Raw genomic sequence first — 6,997 nt, forward strand, 5'->3', positions numbered from 1 at the left:
CTGAGCATCTTTTGTTTCTCCATCTCCATTGATCTGCCTCATGAATTTCTCAGCCAATATCTCATATATTTCCATTATCTTCTCGTCGTAACAAAGCGCCTTGCCAACCTCAATACTTGAACGTTGTGTCGAATTTGCATTATTGGAAAGACTCAAAACATCATCTAATCCAAAATAGTGTTTGTTTCTTCCGGTGAATGAGACACTAAACTCACCGACACAATCACTTTGTCTGGAATGAGAGTTGGTAATTTGTGTTATTATAAGAATTACCATGAGTAGGATCCTCATAAAAATTGTGATTGACCAGAACAATGGTATTATTAATGTTGTAGAAATTTCTCATATCTTCATGTTGCAGACACTTCTCACAACTGCCTGTAAATCCCAGTTGAATGTAAAATCTCCAGACCTGTATAATAGAGAGACATATCAAAACACAAAATGTTCATAATTATCATTTGTTGTGCATATACCATGATATTTTGCAGGGATATAAGAAACGTCATGGCTCCAGGAGGACGTGTCTATAAGCAAAAAACACTTACTGGACAAACTGTTTCATCTTCTCAATCTGCCGATGAGTCAAATAAATGTACTCCTGCTACTGCGATAGATAATACGAATTCTTGTATAAATCAACACATAGATATTAGTTACTTTTCAGGTTTGAAGCCAAAACTTAAACAACTAAAGCTTTTAGTTATGTAAAACTTTAATCATAATATTCTTAATTGAATCTGGAAATACTAAAATGTATACACAAGTATATTACAATTAAGATATTATTTCAAACTAACCTTTTCTTAATCAGATGATACAGCAAGATTTAAGAGGGGTCGAGGAAAAACAAGGGGAAAAGGTCTTGAAAAAATGAAGAGGGCTTTGGGGAAAAAGATGGTGATAGAGATCCCAGCTGGAAAAGGGAGACCTGTTAAGGCGGTTCAATCAGCAAAACTCTCAAATCAATTGGGGATAATTGCACGAAATTTTCTTGCGCTTCCAAATAAGTGGAAGGAACTCACTGTAGAGGAAAAAGATGCTACGCTTATTAGATGTCATGTAAGATTTCTATTTTTGTTATTTTTCTTAAATTGTAATAAGTAACTGTTTCATCTTCTTATATGTTATAGGGATTTTGATTTTTATGTGTGTTTTGTTTAAAACCTCTTTTTAGGAGAAGTTTGAAATTAACTTAGACGAGCAATATGTCAAAGATAGTTGTGAGGATATTCTCAAAAAATAGAAGTCGGCAGTGGCGCTATAAATTGAAAAAAGATGTTTGAAAGTGCACTCTCCGAAGAAGTTGCTCGTAAGATTGAAGTGCCAGAACTAATTGCTCGTAAAATTGAAGTGCCAGAACTAACCCCGGAAAATTGGAATAGGCTTTGTGATATGTGGTCGAATCCAGAGCATAAGGTGATCTATATTCAAATATATATATATATATATATACTTTATTTGTTTAAGTGTTATTTGATCTACTTATATTTCTATGTTCATGGTAGAAACGATGTCAAGTAAACAAGGCCAATCGATCTAAACTTAAATATAGCCATTTTATGGGATCAAAAGCATTTGTAGCTGCTCGTGCTGAAATGGTAAGTTAAACAATATTTTTTTTACTAATGTTTCAACTTCTCTTTTAACTGGACTAAAAGTAAACATATATCAGAAAGCAGTTAAGCAGCTCTTCGAGCGGAAGAAGTCGATGTTTCATGACCATATGAATTTGCTTGTGTCTACTTACAACTTCTTTTGTCCAAGATTTGCATATGTTGCCCAAGAATAGGATTTCACTGTCTTGACTGGGGAAACACCACATTTCTTGCCATTCACCTGGAAGTTGGTATGTTAGGACACAAACTTTATCAAGTAATGAACATCTCTGATAACTACAGAATCAAGAGAGTACCACTGGAATAATTTTTTTACTAATGCCTCGTTTAGCTTGTTCCACTGTTACAAAACGCAGGAATGCAAATCCTTTATTCTTCTTTGTCTGAGGATTCATCAAGAGTTTCACTTCCATTACCTCACCAACTTGACTGAAAATTTTCCTGAGGTCATCCTCAACAACATCCTTGTCCAAGCCACCAATAAAAATTTTGAATTCCTTCCTCTTAAGTCTTTCTTTAGCAACTTCATGATGTTCTGCATCCTCAGCTGCATCGACCATCTCAGCATGCTCATGTTGATGCTTCTCCCATGATGCATGCTCATTCATGAACATCTCTCATTGTTGTTTGTACGCCCATGCTTACTACAATAAGTTTTTAAATTTATTTTGTAGGGTGACACAACATCTGAAGGGGTCGAGCCTGATAGAATTGAGTTCTAAAAAAATACACATTACTCAAATGAAAAAGGCTGGGCATCTGAAGAAGCTGAAACTAACTATGTGAGAAGCAAATATTCTAGTCGCATTCAAAATGATTTATTTGTTATTATAATAAGTTTAAATAATTTGAATTATATGTTTTGTAGAACAACATGATTGATTTGAAAGATCTATATACTTCGGGAGAGTCTTCCATGACTATTGATGAAATTGTGGATGCTATACTCGGCAAAAAGTCGGGGTACATAAAAGGTCTCGGTTATGGTCCAAAACCTAATACTAATTGAGCAACACAAAGGAGAACAACAGAGTTAGAAGACTCCCTTCGAAAGACGAAAGAGGAAGCTGCTAGTGTCCAACTTGGTCTGCAGAAATGATTGGATGCATCTAAAGTTGTTGTAGAAAATCAACAGTCTCAGATAGAAACATTAACTTCACAATTAGATACTCTATCGGCACGTCAAGATGATACTATGAAACAGTTGCAACATTTCATGAGCTTATCCCGATCAAGGTTAGAATTTAGTTTTGTCGTATCTTAGTCTTATTCTTGGCATTTCTTTTTGTCGAACTGGAATACACCTTTAACTTCATTAAAACATGTGAAAGGACTGGTAGCAGATGCTTTATCCATGAAATGAGTCCTATTTATAGATTTTTGGCACCTAACTTTGTTTCCTTTTCATGATTTAGTGACGATCACTGATTCCTATCAAGTTATCCATTAAGGTACATTTAATAACCTCATAACTTATAGTTTGTCCGTATCATGATATCATCAAGTATGAAATAACATCTTAGATTTTCTTTCTTTATTTTACACAGGTTATGGAAGTGGAAATCAAGATTAGGTGCGAGATAAGTGCTTTTGCAATGATATCTCTTGAAGCTGCCTCTATATTTTTATCTTTGTTTTGTTAATGTTTAGCATATTTTAGTTATACTTTAAAGTTGGATAAACGTTACATAATATTAGTTTTTCTTCGAGGAGTATGTAGTGAATAACATTTTGATCTCATTTTCTATTTGTTCTTCATTAGTACTAGATAACAGTGTGCAACTTATTATTATTATTATTATTATCTTTCTTTCTTTAGTATGTTTTTAAAAAATTGTATATTTATTATTATGGAACAAACTAGGTTATGAATTTTAAGATATTAATGTATTATTTAAAAAATATAAATTTTCTATAAATTATCAAATTTACAAAACCTGGTTAAATGCAAATGGAAAATAGTATTAGTACGAATGACTAATGACAAAACATTTTGTCCTTTAAAGCATAACTTTTAGCGACGACTCTATAATATTTTTTAAGACGGTCATGTTTTCATCATAAAAGTGTAACATTTGGTGACAAGAATATTTTTTGTCCCAAAATAGCCTACTTATTACCTACGAATTGACTTTGTATTTTATGACAATTATGATCGTCTCTAGTTATGACATTCTATAGTGACAATTTTGTTTTGTGAGTAAAAGAAATATTTTTAGTGACGACCTAATCGTTTTCAACTACAAAATTATAAAAAAATTAAAGTTGTCACTAATTTATACATTTAGGGACAAAAAGAGAATTAGTATGTAAAGGGCAGTTTTTTGTGACGGAATAATGTTTGTTCAATGACGAAATACATTTAAATTTAGAGACAAATGACGTTGTCACTAATTATATAATACAATAAGTGACGCATCAGTTTCGTCGGCATTAGTGACCTTTTTAGTGACGAAAAGCTACCATTGTCTACAAAAAAATATAATTTCTATGATGAACAAGTTTGTCATAGATACTATACATTTGGGGACGAAAAATATTTTTGTAGTAAATAGAACTATAATTAGTGACGAATCACTAAGTTGTGCCTGTATACATTTGGTGACATATGATTTAGGGACGAATGCTTGACAAATTTTTTTTCATTACGGAAGTTTTTTGGTGACGAAATATGTGCTTTAGGTGACAAAATTATTCGTAACTGAAAATCAAATTTGTTGTAGTGCATGTATAGCGCATGCTACCACCAAGGCCCGAGGAAAGGTCACGTCGGTACGATTCCCCGATGGGCGGATCCTCCTAGTCACCAAGTGTAGCCACCTCTTAGCGTCAGATGACCAATCCGAGCTAGTAATGCCCTCGGTAGTAGCCTAGTAAACCTGATCCCAGCGCGCAGGCTCAATCAGGGTGTCCTTCAGCCAACCCAGGTCCATCTCCCGCAACTTAGCCTCGTACTCAGCATTCGGAACCTCGGGCAACCCTAACGCCTCGTTGATGGCTGTGGCATTAAGGGGGATGTCTCAAGTCCCCGGATACGGATGATGGGGTGAGGATCGTCCCATCGCACAGTGGGCAGGATGGCGTAGAACTCCCTCACCCAAGTGGAACGTGTATCCGGGGGAGCCTCAGTCAGTGGAGTCCATCCGAACTCCATCAGGCGAGCATAAAAGGCAGGCGCTTTCTCCTCTAGCTTAAGGAAAACAAAACCTCTATTGCAGCAGAACCCTGTATTCCTATTGTCGTGATGCCTTTCCCGACTCGCGGCATCGGGGAATCGAACGAAATGTAGGTTGTCCTTATTTAGCCCTGCCATTTAGAGAAATCTTCAAGGATTGGAAGATGTACGTTAGAACTCCATGGGACTGGACACTAGCGGGGTGAAGGGGAAACAAAAATTTCTAAAAACTTAAAAAAGGAAACCGGCTACTGTTTCCACAGTCCCGCCACAACGGCCAAATATCCCGCCAGAGCGGGATAATGAAGGTCGCCGTAGCGGGATGAAGGTCACCAGAGCGGCCTTCATCTGGGATGAACAGCAGGTGCGATCATGGCGCCTATTCGTCCCAAAATCCCCATTTTTGACAAAATTTCAGCAGATCAGAGTATATTAACTACCCTAGAACCTAAATATACAATTATTTCAGTAAAATAACCCCTAAATGGTGCCCAAATCTGAGATTTATATCAAGAGACCCTTCAACTTACCCCACCTATTTTGGTATCGATTTAACCATATTTCTACAAAATCCTTACACCCAGGATGTTGTGGAGACGTTGGGGATGTAAGGGAAGTGTCCATGCTACGTTTATCTATCAAAACTAGTAATCTATTTTCATTTTCACATAACTACCCAAAACTGTTTCGATTTAATCAGTTAGTCGGTAAGCAATCATTGTTAATCAAGTACAAAAGTAAAGAGCGTAAGGAACAAGAATATTACCTGAGTTTTGACGTTCAGAGGAGAGTGATTGAGAGGAGTTTTGGGAGAGTTTTTGGAAGTTTAGGGAGAAATGGGAAAAATGTTTCCCTTTTCCCCCTTTACTATTGCCCGATCTCCCACCTCAGTGGGAGATCCTCGCCACAGCGGCCCTGCCTCAGCAGGAGGGCTGCCGCCCTGGTGGGTTAGACTGTGTAATTTAAACACATTCGTTTCTTCGCGTGTTGCCTCAATTTTCTTCTAGTCTTTGGGTATAGTACCTTTCTTGTGTCAACTATTTCAAAAGCCACCATTCTTCATGGTTCTGTGATGGCCCTATTCGTTAGTTTGGAAGTACTCCGAAATAGGGCATGTGATTATCCGTGCACTAGTCGTTCGGGGACGAACGAGGGGTAAATTGGAATCTATTGTAACGACCCAAACTGTCGTTAATTAGGAAAAGTAAAACTTCGGGAAATTATGGGCCACTGTTTCACCAGGGTGGGCCTGATGCCGCTAGGGCGGCAGCGCCACATCGGGAAAAATAGTCGCCAGGGTGGGATAGGCGAGGCAGAATGTAAATAACGTGAATTCTTATTTCCCTCTTCTTCCTAAAATACCTAAATTAGTCGTAAAACACCCTAGAAACCCCCCAAAAAGCTGCTCCAAGCTTGGGAAGGGTAGAGAGAGAGATTTCTAGCGAAAGGATGTCGACAGATTGCAGATTTCTTGTCAAGATCACCCTTACGAGTTCCGAAAGCAAGAATCAAAGGCCAAATTTCCATGCAGTTGCTTGGCGCCCAGGTAGGCTATGTTTTTATGAATTGAGTAGTTATAAATCTGTGCTCACTGCGTAATATATGTAAATCAACGGTAGGATTTATGCTTAGGCCTTCGTGCACCGAACGAAATATGGTTAAATCCTAGGAAGAAGCCTTAGATGATGAACTAGGGCTAGGTATGGTTGAATTAATGCTTACCTGATATACGGCGATGAGTAGTTCCTTGGGATGGTGGTGATTCTATGATTGTGTGTTGTGGGCTTGTTCTTGTTTCATTATAATACGTACATGAATGTAAACAAAGCTTTTTGATCACACCTACTGTAAGTAAGCATGAACGAAGAATTATATGTTGTGAATCACTCTTGTTGTGTGGTTGTGATGATATACATTGTGATTGTGATTGTGGATCGGTTGTTGCGTTCCGACACACTAACTTGGATCGGTTGCCATGTTCTGGCATAATTATGGGATCGATTGCCACGTTTCATCATAATCATTGCATCGGTTACCACGTTTCGATATGCTAACTGTTTGGGTTTGGGTTCCATGAGAGGACCAATGATTTGACATAATTGTATGCCTTGAAGATTGTGAAATTGTACCTTATTTGTAATTATAATTGGTATTGTATTTATCGGAGTTGTTTTATGGTTATGAGGACTTATGTTTGATTGTT

This window comes from Solanum tuberosum, unplaced genomic scaffold (assembly GCF_000226075.1).
Source record: "Solanum tuberosum cultivar DM 1-3 516 R44 unplaced genomic scaffold, SolTub_3.0 scf00074, whole genome shotgun sequence".
Taxonomy (NCBI): domain Eukaryota; kingdom Viridiplantae; phylum Streptophyta; class Magnoliopsida; order Solanales; family Solanaceae; genus Solanum; species Solanum tuberosum.